The sequence below is a fragment of the Chlorocebus sabaeus genome, chromosome 23 (genome assembly GCF_047675955.1).
Source record: "Chlorocebus sabaeus isolate Y175 chromosome 23, mChlSab1.0.hap1, whole genome shotgun sequence".
Classification (NCBI taxonomy): Eukaryota; Metazoa; Chordata; class Mammalia; order Primates; family Cercopithecidae; genus Chlorocebus; species Chlorocebus sabaeus.
This window is the reverse complement of record NC_132926.1, coordinates 55290673-55305400: the sequence shown is the minus strand read 5'-3', so window position 1 is coordinate 55305400 and position 14728 is coordinate 55290673.

Here is a 14728-nt window from a genome sequence, read left to right as displayed (position 1 = left end):
CTTCTACAGTGCCCTGAGGCACTGTCCAGCCATAGACTTCATTTTTCAGTCTGTTTGCAACTAGCCAGGGCCATGTGGATAGTTCTCATCAATGGAATGTGAGAGGAAATGAGATGTATTCTCTCAAGACCAAGAAGATTAAGAAGCCTTCTCTACTTGTTCTTTCTCCATCCTTTGTCCTGCCTGCAGAGGACATGGAAACCCTACAGCTGGGGCAGCCACTGTAAAGGAGCCTGGGTTCCTGAATCACCACATGGAAGGCTGCCACCAGTCAGGAACACCTGTACTGTTAAGTGAGTGAGAAGTAAACTTCTACTGTGTTTAGCCACCAAGTGCAATGGTGCCATCTTGGCTCACCGCAACCTCCGCCTCCCAGGTTCAAGCAATTCTCCTATCTCAGCTTCCCGAGTAGCTGGGATTACAGGCATGTGCCACCAAACCCGGCTAATTTTTGGTATTTTTAGTAGAGATGGGGTTTCTCCATGTTGGTCAGGCTGATCTTGAACTCCCGACCTCAGGTGATCCGCCCGCCTAGGCCTCCCAGAGTGCTGGGGTTACAGGCGTGAGCCACCGTGCCTGACCGGGAGATGTTTTTTAAAAATATCCCAAGAGGGATATTAATCTAACTAGTACACCCTCTACCTAGGAACTCTAATGGAATTTCTGATGTACTAGAAAGTTGAACTGTGTGTTTCCAAAGGTTTCTTCTCATCCAGATTCTCTGGTACATTTCCTCTGAAAAATGACTGAGTGGTTTGAGTTATTCTGCATAAAGATGATATTGCTAACAGTGTCACTTACCTATTCTACTGTAAACATGATAAAGCGCAAAAGCCCACGGCCGAGAAGAACTAGATTCCAGTTCTGCCTCCTCTACCAGTGTGTTATAGGGTCTGGTAAAAATGTAACTTTTTTTTTTTTGAGACAGAATCTTGCTTGCTCTGTCACCCAGCCTGGAGTGCAGTGGTGCAGTCTCGGCTCACTGCAACCTCCGCCCCCTGGGTTCAAGCAATTCTCGTGTCTCAGCCTCCTGAGTAGCTGGGATTACAGGCACCTGCCACCACACCAGGCTAATTTTTGTATTTTTAGTAGAGACAAGGTTTCACCATATTGACCAGACTAGTCTCAAACTCCTGACCTCAGGTGATCTGGCCACCTCAGCCTCCCAAAGTGCTGGGATTACAGGTGTGAGCCATTGCACCTGGTGGTAAAATGTAACTTTACCTCTCTGAGCCTGAGTTTTATCAACTGTAAGATGAAATGTGAGAGAGGACAATGGGACCTCTAAGAGCCTTTCTAGCTCTGATATTTAATGATTATCTATGGTATATTTCTTCAAGAAATATACAGCAACAGTTCTTTATAGGCTGGGAGGAGTGGGAGCACAGAACTTCAGTGCATTAAATTTTGCAGTCAACTTAACAATAAACTAATCACTGAGTATCTTTTATTTTTGGAATTCAACATTTGGAGATGAGTCAAAGACACTAGGTTCTTTGCTTCTGGCGCTAGATATAATCACGTCGACTCAAATATTCCATTCAATTAAGGCAGTAATTGGTGGTGACTTATCTTTCAGAGGAGTGGAAAATGGGGCCAAGGAAGTCCAGTGGGAAATGGCTGTGTTTGGCAATACCAAGAAACACTCCAGGGCACTTGGCCACCACCACATCAGTGATGCATAGCCCAAGCCAAGAATGAATTCAACGTTAAGCTATAAGCTATTGAAGTTTTAATTCCTTTAGAAATGAATAGGTATGGCTGTGTTCCAATAACATCTTATTTTCTGGTTGCAGTAATCATTTTTTTAAAGAAAGTCATTTGGAAGGCACAAAATTATTAAAGAAAGATTTCCAAAAGCTACCGCAGATAAATCTGTTTTCCTCGTAAATGTAAAGTCTTCTGATATTCTGTTTCTCTGAATCACATAGTTTTTTTTTGTTTGTTTTTTGGTTTTTGGTTTTTGGGTTTTTTTTTTTTTTTTACCTGACAGGGCATTTAACTGATCTCTTAATGCTTGTGTAAGAAATCTAGGCCAAGTAGACCAGGCGCTGTGGCTCACGCCTGTAATCCCAGCACTTTGGGAGTCCGAGGTGGGCAGATCACGTGGTCAGGAGATCAAGACCATCATGGCTAACATGGTGAAACCCTGTCTCTACTAAAAATACAATTAGCCGGGAGTGGTGGCGGGCACCTGTAATCCCAGCAACTCGGGAGGCTGAGGCAGGAGAATGTCGTGAACCCAGGAGGCGGAGCTTGCAGTGAGCAGAGATCTTGCCACTGCACTGCAGCCTGGGCAACAGAGCGAGACTCAGTCTCCAAAAAAAAAAAAAAAAAAAAAAGAAAAGAAAAGAAAAGAAAAGAAAAAACATCTAGGCCAAGTGTAGACAAGGAAGGGACTGGAAAGCATCCAGGTCTCTGACTTTTTCTGGGCTGCCTACGTTTCACCCGTTGTGTAATACGCATGTTTCCATTGGGCTGACTTTCCCACAAGTGAGGACAATGAGCAATCCTCAGAGGCTGGAGCGGCTACTATATTCAGTTTCAGCTGTTGGATGATGCCTTGCTGAACAGCCATGCAAGTTTTTGTCAAATTCTAGTGCTCAGCTGCAGTTTGAGCAACGACATCCTGTAAGGCTTTTAAAGGGACAGAAAAGACAGATGATCTCTTCCCCCTCTTTGTCAAGCATTTTGCTCCATTCAATTTACCACAAACCTGGCTCTTCAGGATTTAATCTGTGTACTCCTATTACCAGTATAAAAGGAACAGTGATTTCCTTAAGAACTGAGACCTAAGGTGTTGCTGGCTTTCTCTGCTGAGGATCTGGGGAATGATTTCAAAATCTCCTTACAGAAAAATGCATCAAACCTCTAGAGGAGGTTAATATAGTTTGGATATTTTTCCTCTCCAAATCTCATGTTGAAATTTGATCCCCAATATCAGAGTGTGTCCTAGTGTTTGGGTCATGGGGGAGATCCCTCATGAATGGCTTGGTGCCGTCCTCACAGTAATGAGTGAGTTCTCTCTTGCTCTGCTAGGTTCCCTCAAGAATTGGTTCTTAAAAAGAGCTTGGTACCTTCCTCTCTTTCTCTTTCCTCCTTCCTCTTGTCATGCGATGCCTGATCCCTTCTGCCTTCCGCTGTGAGTGGAAGCTTCCTGAGGCCCTCTTTAGAAGCAGATGCTGGTACCATGCGTCTTGTACTGCCTGCAGAACCATGAGCCAAATATAATCTCTTTCTTATAAATTACCCAGTTTCAAGTATTTCTTCATAGTACTGTAAACAGACTAAGACAGAGGTGTTGGAGGATCTAAGACCTGTTCCATTAGGAACCAACAGCATGTAACATATGCTTCTAGTATTGCCTGGACTTAAAATCTCCATGGTCTTTATATTTCCTCTTTTACTTTCTATAACCATTCACTTGCCAACTTACGTCTAGTCAATGTACACAGTGTTTTTCATATCATTCCTTTCTAAAATTGCCACCACTTATTTCAGGCTCTCTCAATGATACCATAGCTTTAGACTCTGAACAGCCTTTCTAGCCCCAAGGCATCTTGACATGCTAGTAGACTATTCATTTTAAACCCATTTTCCATCCTATTTATTTCTGCTCATTTCTTCTCAGTGTTCCCTACTGCATATGTAATTAAATATAACCTTACCCTGGCATATGTTAAAATTATAAGCTTTAACTTACTTCATTTTCCAGCATTAATTTTATTTCTTTTTTCTTTTTGAGATGGAGTCTCGCTCTCTTGCCCAGGCTGGAGTGCAGTGGCACAATCTCAGCTCACTGCAACCTCCACCTCCCAGGTTCAAGCTATTCTCCTGCCTCAGCCTCCTGAGTAGCTAGGATTACAGGCGGGTGCCACCACGCTGGCTAATCATTTTTGGTATTTTTTTAGTAGAGACAGGGTTTCACCGTGTTGGCCAGGTTGACCTCAGGTGATCCACCCAACTCAGCCTCACAAAGTGTTGGGATTATGGGCGTAAGCCACCGCACCGGCCTGAATTGTATTTTAAAGGGAGCTCTTAGCCAGGACTGCTGGCTTATGCCTATAATCCCCGAACTTTGGGAGGCCGAGGCAGGCAGATCACCTGAGGTCGGGAGTTTGAGACCAGCCTGACCAACATGGTAAAACCCCGTCTCTACTAAAAATACAAAAATTAGCCAGACATGGTGGCACGCGCCTGTAATCCCAGCTACTCAGGAGGCTGGGGCAGGAGAACCGCTTGAACCGGTGACAGGCCTCTGAGCCCAAGCTAAGCCATCATATCCCCTGTGACCTGCACATATACGTGCAAATGGCCTGAAGCAAGTGAAGAATCACAAAAGAAGTGAAAATGGCCGGTCTCTGCCTTAACTGATGACATTACCTTGTGAAATTCCTTCTCCTGGCTTATCCAGGCTCAAAAACTCCCCCACTGAGCACCTTGTGACCCCTGACCCTGCCCGCCAGAGAACAACCCAAATCTTATAAAAGGGCCCCACCCTTGTCTCCCTTCGCTGACTCTCTTTTCGGACTCAGCCTGCCTGCACCCAGGCGATTAGAAAGCTTTATTGCTCACTGTCAGGCCTCTGAGCCAAAGCTAAGCCATCATATCCCCTGTGACCTCCACATACACATCCAGATGGCCGGTTCCTGCCTTAAGTGATGACATTACCTTGTGAAATTCCTTTTCCTGGCTCATCCTGGCTCAAAAGCTTCCCCAGTGAGCACCTTGTGACCCCCACCCCTGCCCACCAGAAACAACCCCCTTTGACTGTAATTGTCCTTTACCTACCCAAATCCTACAAAACAGCCCCACCCCATCTCCCTTTGCTGACTCTCTTTTCGGACTCAGCCGGCCTGCACCCAGGTGATTAAAAAGCTTTATTGCTCACATTAAACCTGTTTGGTGGTCTCTTCATACGGACGTGCATGACATTTTGGTGCCGTGACTCAGATCGGGGGACCTCCCTTGGGAGATCAATCCCCTGTCCTCCTGCTCTTTGCTCCATGAGAAAGATCCACCTACGACCTCGGGTCCTCAAACTGACCAGCCCAAGGAACATCTCACCAATTTTAAATCGGGTAAGCAGCTTCTTTTTACTCTCTTCTCCAACCTCTCTCACTATCCCTCAACCTCTTTCTCCTTTCAATCTTGACGCCACACTTCAATCTTTCCCTTCTCTTAATTTCAGTTCCTTTCCTTTTCTGGTAGAGACAAAGGAGACACGTTTTATCGGTGGACCCAAAACTCTGGCGCCGGTCACAGACTCGGGAAGACAGTCTTCCCTTGGTGTTTAATCATGTGGGGACACCTGCCTGATTATTCATCCACATTTCAAAAGTGTCTGACCACACAGGGACGCCTGCCTTGGTCCTTCACCCTTAGTGGCAAGTACCGCTTTTCTGGGGTGGGGGGCAAGAACCCCCGACCCCTTCTCTCCCTGTCTCTACCCCTTCTCTGCTTTTCTGTGGTGGGGGGGGCAAGAACCCCTGACCCCTTTCCCGCTTTTCTGGAGGGCAAGAACCCCCCAGCACCTTCTCTCCATGTCTCTACTCTCTCTTTTCTCTGGGCTTGCCTCTTTCACTATGGGCAACCTTCCACCCTGCATTCCTCCTTCTTCTCCCTTAGCCTGTGTTCGCAAGAACTTAAAACCTCTTCAACTCACACCTGACCAAAAACCTAAATGCTTTATGTTCTTCTGCAACACCCTTGGCCCCAGTACAAACTTGACAATAGCTCTTAATGGCCAGAAAACGGCACTTTTGATTTCTCCATCCTACAAGACCTAAATAATTTTTGTCGAAAAATGAGCAAATGGTCTGAGGTGCCTTACATCCAGGAATTTTTCACGCTTCGTTCCCTCCCTAGTCTCATTCTCAATGCAATTCCTCCCAAATTCTCCTTCTTTCCCTCCCACCTGTGACCTCAGTCCCAGCCCCAAGCGTTGCTGAGTCTTTCCAGTCTCCCTTTTCTACAGACCCATCTGGCCTTTCCCCTCCTCCCCAGGCTGCTCATCGCCAGGTTGAGCTAAGTCCCAATTCTTCCTCAGCCTCCGCTCCTCCACCCTATAATCCTTCTATCACCTCCCCTCCTCACACCCGGTCTGGCTTACAATTTAGTTCCGCAACTAGCTCTTCCCCACCTGCCCAACAATTTCCTCTTAGAGAAGTGGCTGGAACTGAAGGCATAGTCAGGGTACATGTACCTTTTTCTCTGTCAGACCTCTCTCAGATCAGTCAGCATTTAGACTCTTTCTCATCAGACCCCACTAAATGTATACAGGAATTCCAATATCTAACTCTGTCCTACAATTTAACCTGGAGTGACTTAAATGTCATCCTGACTTCTACCATCTCCCCAGATGAACGGGAAAGAGTTTTTTCTCTAGCCCAATCTCACGCTGATAACCACCGGCTTCACAAGTCAGACCTCCAGGAAGGCATTAGAGCAGTTCCCTGAGAGGATCCCCAATGGAACGATCAGGCTAATTCCCCAGGTATAGCTAGGCGAGATTACATGATTTCCTGCCTAGTTGAAGGGCTTAAAAAGGCAACTTACAAAGCTGTTAATTATGACAAGCTTAAAGAAACTACCCAAGGTGAAGACGAAAACCCAGCCCAGTTCATGGCCCGCTTAGCAGCAACCCTTAGACGCTTTACCGCCCTAGACCCAGAAGGGCCAGAAGGCTGCCTTATTCTTAATATGCATTTTATCACCCAATCCACTCCTGACATTAGGAAAAAACTTCAAAAATTAGACTCTGGCCCTCAAACCCCACAACAGGAATTAATCAACCTCGCCTTCAAGGTGTACAATAATAGAGAGGAGGCAGCCAGACAGCAACGCATTTCTAAGTTACAATTACTTGCCTCTGCTGTGAGAAAAAACCCAGCCGCACCTCCAGCATACAAGAACTTCAAAATGCCTAAGCCGCACACGCCTAAGCCACAGCAGTCAAGCATTCCTACAAGACTGCCTCCCCCAGGAGCTTGCTATAAGTGCCAGAAATCTAGCCACTAGGCCAAGGAATGTCCGCAGCCCAGGATTCTTCCTAAGCCATGTCCCATCTGTGCATGACCCCAGTGAAAATCGGACTGTTCCAACTCACCTGACAGCCACTGCCAGAGCCCTGGAACTCTGGCCCAAGGCTCTCTGACTGACTCCTTCCCAGATCTTCTCAGCTTAGCAGCTGAAGACTGACATCTCAGAAGCCTACAGGACCATCACAGACACTCTAGGTAACTCTCACAGTGGAAGGTAAGTCTGTCCCCTTCTTAATCAATACGGAGGCTACCCAGTTCACATTACCTTCTTTTCAAAGGCCTGTTTCCCTTGCCTCCATAACTGTTGTGGGTATTGACGGCACATTTAAGAGGTATTTCTAAACCTCTTAAAACTCCCCAACTCTGGTGCCAACTTTGACAACATTCTTTAATACACCCCTTTTTAGTTATCCCCACCTGCCCAGTCCCCTTATTAGGCCAAGACATTTTAATTAAATTATCTGCTTCCCTGACTATTCCTAGGCTACAGCCACACCTCATTGCTGCCTTCTCCCCCAGTTCAACGTCTCCTTCACATCCTCCCCTCATAACCCCGCACCTTAACCCACAAGTATAGGATACCTCTTCTCCCTCCTTGGCGACCGATCATGCACCCCTTACCATCTCATTAAAACGTAATCACCCTTACCCTGCTCAATGCCAATATCCCATCCCACAACACGATTTAAAGGGATTAAAGCCTGTTATCACTCATCTGTTAGAGCATGGCCTTTTAAAGCCTGCAAACTCCCCTTATAATTCCCCCATTTTACCAGTCCTAAAACCAGACAAGGCTTACAGGTTAGTTCAGGATCTGCACCTTATCAACCAAATTGATTTGCCTATTCACCCCATGGTGCCAAACCCATATACTCTCCTATCCTCAATACCTCCCTCCACAACCCATTATTCTGTTCTGGATCTAAAACATACTTTCTTTACTATTCCTTTGCACCCTTCATCCCAGCCTCTCTTCGCTTTCACTTAGACTGACCCTGACACCCATCAGGCGCAGCAAATTACCTGGGCTGTACTGCTGCAAGGCCTCACAGACAGCCCCCATTACTTCAGTCAAGCCCAAATTTCTTCCTCATCTGTTACCTATCTCGACATAATTCTCATAAAAACACACGTGCTCTTCCTGCTGATCGTGTCCAGCTAATCTCCCAAACCCCAATCCCTTCTACAAAACAACAACTCCTTTCCTTCCTAGGCATGCTTAGTGCAGTCAGAATTATTATACAAGAGCCAGGACCATGTCCCGTAGCCTTTCTGTCCAAACAACTTGACCTTACTGTTTTAGCCTAGCCCTCATGTCTGTGTGCAGCAGCTGCCACTGCTTTAATACTGTCAGAGGCCCTAAAAATCACAAACTATGCTCAACTCACTCTCTACAGTTCTCATAACTTTCAAAATCTATTTTCTTCCCCCCACCATCGCTCAAGACAACGCTTATGCTGATAAGGTAACTAAAAAAGTAGCCATCAAAAGGCATCATATCCCATCGCTCAGGACAATGCTTATGCTGATAAGTTAGCTTAAAAAGCAGCTAACTTCTCGACTTCTATCCCTCACGGCTGTTTTCCTCCTTCACATCGGTCACCCCCACCTACTCCCCAACTGAAACTTCCACCTACCAATCTCTTCCCACACAAGGCAAATGGTTCTTAGACCAAGGACAATATCTCCTTCCAGCCTCACAGGCCCATTCTATTCTGTCATCATTTCATAACCTCTTCCATGTAGATTACAAGCCGCTAGCCTGTCTCTTAGAACCTCTCATTTCCTTTCCATCCTAGAAATCTATCCTCAAGGACATCACTTCTCAGTGTTCCGTCTGCTATTCTACTACTCCTCAGGAATTTCTCAGGCCCCCTCCCTTCCCTACACATCAAGCTCGAGGATTTTGCCCCCGCCCAGGATGGGTAAATTGACTTTACTCACATGACTCGAGTCAGGAAACTAAAATACATCTTGGTCTGCGTAGACACTTTCACTGGATAGGTAGAGGCTTTTCCTACAGGGTCTGAGAAGGCCACCTCGGTCATTTCTTCCCTTCTGTCAGAAATCATTCCTTAGTTTGGCCTTCCCACCTCTATACAGTCCGATAGCAGACTGGCGTCTACTAGTCAAATCACCCAAGCAATTTTTCGGGCTCTTGGTATTCAGTGAAACCTTTATATCCTTTACCATCCTCAATCTTCAGGACAGGTAGAATGGACTAATGGTCTTTTAAAAACACACCTCACCAAGCTCAGTCACCAACTTAAAAAGGACTAGACAATACTTTTACCACTTTCTCAGAATTCAGGCCTGTCCTCGGAATGCTACAGGTTACAGCCCATTTGAGCTCCTGTGTGGACACTCCTTTTTATTAGGTCCCAGTCTCATTCCAGATACCAGCCCAACTTGAACTGCACCCCAAAAACTTAGAACCTAAAAACTCACCAACCAAGCAAGTGATTACGCTGAACCCCCTTAGGCTCTCTCTAATTAGATGTCCTAGGTCCTCCAAATTCTTAGTCCTTTAATACCTGTTTTTTCTCCTTCTCTTATTCAGACCTTGTGTCTTCCATTTAGTTTTTCAATTCATACAAAACCGCATCCAGGCCATCACCAATCATTCTATACAACAACTGCTCCTTCTAACAACTCCACAGTATCGCCTCTTACCACAAAATCTTCCTTCAGCTTAATCTCTCCCACTCTAGGTTTCCTCACTGCTCCTAATCCCACTTGAAGCAGCCCTGAGAAACATCGCCCATTATTGCTCCATACCACCCCCTAAAAATTTTCACTGCCCCAATACTTCTACACTATTTTGTTTTATTTTTCTTATTAATGTAAGAAGACAGGAATGTCAGGCCTCTGAGCCAAAGCTAAGCCATCATATCCCCTGTGACCTCCATGTACACATCCAGATGGCCGGTTCCTGCCTTAAGTGATGACACTCCACCACAAAAGAAGTGAAAATGGCCTGTTATTGCCTTAACTGATGATGTTACCTTGTGAAATTCCTTTTCCTGGCTCAAAAGCTCCCCCATTGAGCACCATGTGACCCCCACCCCTGCCCGCCTCAGGAGGCTGAGGCAGGAGAATGGAGTGAACCCGGGAGGTGGAGCTTGCAGTGAGCCGAGATTGCGCTACTCCACTCCAGCCTGGGCGACAGAGCAAGACTCCATCTCAAAAAATAAAAAATAATAAATTATAAAAAAACAAAGACACATATTCTTTGACCATGCAATTCTACTTCTAGCTATGTAGGTTAGAGATGTGATCACATACTTCTGAAATGACACATTCACAAGATTATAGTATGTAAATAGTATGGTATTAATAGCAAAAGATTGGAAACAACTTAATGTACAATAATAATAGAGTAACGCCCAAATAACTTGTGAGACATATATTATAAACGTCCATTAAAAATAATGAGGCAGCTTTGCAAGATGCATGATTAAAAGAAAAAGGCAAAGTGCAGAATGATTTGTGTAGTAACCTATCATTTGTATAAAAATGAGAGAGACAGAATCCATGCATATGTGTTTGTAACTGCATGGAATATCTCTGCAAGTATATATGGCAAACTGATAAATATCATTGATTCTGGAAAGAAACTGGGTGGCTGGAGAATAAGAGTGGAAGGAGACTTGTTTTTTTTTTAAACCAAGTATTTTAGCTTGAGTTTGTGGGAATAAAACTCTGAGATAGAAATGAGTGCAGATTTGTTGGGGAGCGCTCTCTGGAGATAACACCTGCAGGAAGTGAGGAAGGCAGCACTTTTTCTTTTTTTAATGTGGGGCCAGTGCAGCTGTCCCCAGGGCTCTGGGAGTTCTCTATGGCCTGTCAGGGAATCTCTGGGGCCTAAGATTGCAGTGGCCAGGTTTTGTGCTTATTTACTGGGGGGTGGATTGAGGGAAGAGCTATATACCCTTGGAGTACCCTGGCCTGACCATCTTTCAGGAAATGTCTTGGTCAAGGCTGTCTACCTGTTGCCCTTGGTTCTTGGGCACTGGGAGTCATGGGTCTTGCTGCCTATCCAGCTGGGCTCCCTTCCTGGGCCTGGCTGAGACCAGAGGCCTTAGAAACCCACAATGCAGTTGCAGCTGAGGCCTCAGCCTGTTCTATAGTTCTGTGATGAGCTCTAGAGTTGGGATGGTCCTTCAGCATCATGGCATATTGAGGTAAGAAAAACAGGACTGGCTGGGCACGGTGGCTCACACCTGTAATCGCAGCACTTTGGGAGGCTGAGGCGGGTGGATCACGAGGTCGAGAGATCAAGACTATCCTGGTCAACATGGTGAAACCCCGTCTCTACTAAAAATACAAAAAATTAGCCGGGCGTGGTGGCGCACGCCTGTGGTCCCAGCTACTCGGGAGACTGAGGCAGAAGAATCACTTGAACCTGAGAGGCAGAGGTTGCAGTGAGCCAAGATTGCGCCACTGCACTCCAGCCTGGTGACAGAGTGAGACTTTGTCTCAAAAAAAAAAAAAAAAAAAAGAAAGAAAAGAAAAGAAAAACAGCAGGACTTTGTGCCCCCAACCCCTGCAGCCCATCATTGGCCTAGGACTGACATCTGGGAAGGCCTTGGGAAAGGTAGCTTCACACGGTTCACCCACTGACATTCCCCACCGCAGGGATAGGGGTTTCTGAGCCCTGAAGAAGATCTGGGCAGAGTATCTTCAAGTTTGTTGAAAAATAAAATAGAGGCCGGGCGAGGTGGCTCACACCTGCAATCCTAGCACTTTGGAAGGTCGAGGTGGGCGGATCACTTGAGGTCAGGAGTTGGAGACCAGCCTGGCTAACATGGTGAAACCCTGTCTCTACTAAAAATACAAAAATTAACCAGGCATGGCAGCACATACCTGCAATCCCAGCTACTTGGGAGACTGAGGCAGGAGAATCACTTGAAACCAAGAGGCAGAGGTTGCAGTGAGCCAAGATCGCTCCATTGCACTCCAGCCTGGGAGACAAGAGCCAAATTCTATTTCAATAAAAAAAGAAAAATAAAATAGAATAGCTTGTGTGTGGTGGGCAAGGAGCCAGTACTCTACTCTGAAATTATAGAAGGCTGGCACTGAAAGCCCTCCTTTGAAATTGTCTTTGGGGGCTGGTAACCTTCTTTTATTTAAATAGATTACTCTGACATTGATTCGACCTCCTAGCCCTGTCTCATCCAAGAGGATCTTTCTATTCCTTTAAGGCTCCCATTCTCCCTCAGGTGACAGAAGAGGAAAGAAAAATAACCAAAGTGATTGTGCCTTGAGAAAGCAGTTTACCACTTTATTTTAAATGCCATATTTTATCTCTCAGTCTAATTTTAGCTAGAGATTCTTAGGTACATCTAACTATCTAACTTGAATCCATTATGTTTTTTTTGTTTGTTCGTTTTGAGACACAGTTTACTCTGTTGCCCAGACTGGAGTACAGTGGCCCAATCTTGGCTCACTGCAACCTTTGCCTCCCAAGTTGAAGTGATTCTCATGCCTCACCCTCCAGAGTAGCTGGGACTACAGGTGTATGCCACCACGCCCAGCTAATTTTCGCGTGTTACTAGAGACAGGGTTTCGCCATGTTGGCCAGGCTGGTCTCCAACTCCTGATCTCAAGTGATCCTCCTCCCTTGGCCTCCCAAAGTGCTGGGACTGCCGGTATGAGCCACCACACCTGGCCTTATTATGTTTTAAAAGGAGTTTGGTATCTTTTTCTTTGTGCTCTTTTACTTCCTTATTTATAAAGTTTAATAATTCACATGTAGCCGGGCGCGGTGGCTCAAGCCTGTAATCCCAGCACTTTGGGAGGCCGAGACGGGTGGATCACGAGGTCAGGAGATCGAGACCATCCTGGCTAATACAGTGAAACCCCGTCTCTACTAAAAAAATACAAAAAACTAGCAGGGCGAGGTGGCGGGCGCCTGTAGTCCCAGCTACTCTGGAGGCTGAGGCAGGAGAATGACGTAAACCCGGGAGGCGGAGCTTGCAGTGCACTGAGATCTGACCACTGCTCCCTAGCCTGGGCGACAGAGCGAGACTCCGTCTCAAAAAAATAAAATTGAAAAATAATAATAATAATAATAATAATAATAATTCACATGTTACCTAGATTCTTCAACAAACAAATGAGTTTTTTTTTTTTTTTGAGATGGAGTCTTGCTCTGTCGCCCAGGCTGGCGTGCAGTGGCGCGATTTCAGCTCACTGCAACCTCCGCCTCCCCAGTTCCAATGATTCTCTGCCTCAGGTTCTCAAGTAGCTGAGATTACAGGTGCGCACCACCATGCTGGGCTATTTTTTTTACTTTTAGTAGAGATGGGGTTTCACCGTGTTGGCCAAGCTGGTCTTGAACCCCTGACCTCTTGATCCACCTGCCTCGGCCTCCCGAAGTGCTGGGATTACAGGTATGAACCACCACACCTGGTCACAAATGAGATTTAAGAGACAAAGGAAATAGTGAAACTTATTTAATCCTGGGGCAAAAGAAGAAACAAAAAAACCCCACCAAAAACCCACTGCAAGTCTGGTGACCTGGCTTATGCCTGTGATCCCAGCACTTTTGGGAGGCTAAGGCAGGAAGATCGCTTGAGCCCAGGAGTTTGAGACCAGCCTGGACAACAGAGGGAGACCCCCATCTCTACAAAAAATTTAAATTTTATAGGCATAATGGAACACACCTGTGGTCCCAGCTACTTGTGAGGCTGAGGCAGAGAATTACTTGAACCTGGGAGGTGGAGGTTGCAGTGAGCCAAGATCGTGCCATTGCACTCCAGCCTGGGCAATAGAGTAAGACCCTGTCTCTCAGAAAAACAAAACAAAGATAAATAAATAAATAATAAAAATCCCCACTGCAAATGAATATTTTTAAGGCAATCCGGGAAATTCAAACACGGACTGGGTATTAGATGATACCAAGAAATTATCATCCATTGTACTACATATAATTTTGACGTCCTTATCTATTAGCAATCCATGTTAAAGCATTTATGAGTGAAATAATATAATGTCTGAAATTCGTTTTTCAAATTTCATCTAAAAAGAGGGGTGTGGGAGGGATAGATGAAACAATATTGGTGACATAATAGTAACTGGTTGAAGTTGACAACAAACACATGGAGTTTAAGGTGCTATACTCTCTACTTTTATACATGTTTTAAAATTTCCATAATGAAAATGTAAGAAATTCATGTATCTGGCCAGGCGCGGTGGCTCATGCCTGTAATCCCAGCACTTTGGGAGGCCGAGACGGGCGGATCACGAGGTCAGGAGATCATGACCATCCTGGCTAACACGGTGAAACCGCGTCTCTACTAAAAATACAAAAAATTAGCCGGGCGTGGTGGCGGGCGCCTGTAGTCCCAGCTACTCGGGAGGCTGAGGCAGGAGAATGGCGTGAACCCGGGAGGCGGAGCTTGCAGTGAGCAGAGATCAACCAGCGAGACTCCGTCTCAAAAAAAAAAAAAAAAAGAAAGAAATTCATGTATCTAAGTACACATACTTACTCTGTCATCTCCCTGAATTGTATCATTGAAGAAAAAATGAAGACCACTACCTGTTCAAATGAAGACCACTACCTGTTCAAATGAAGACTCTCTTTTGCATTGATACAATTAGTGGGAGCATCAAGCCTCAATTTGTTCACACGTTAGTGTCTGTGTTGGTTCATAATTTGCTATTTCTACCACTGCAATTTC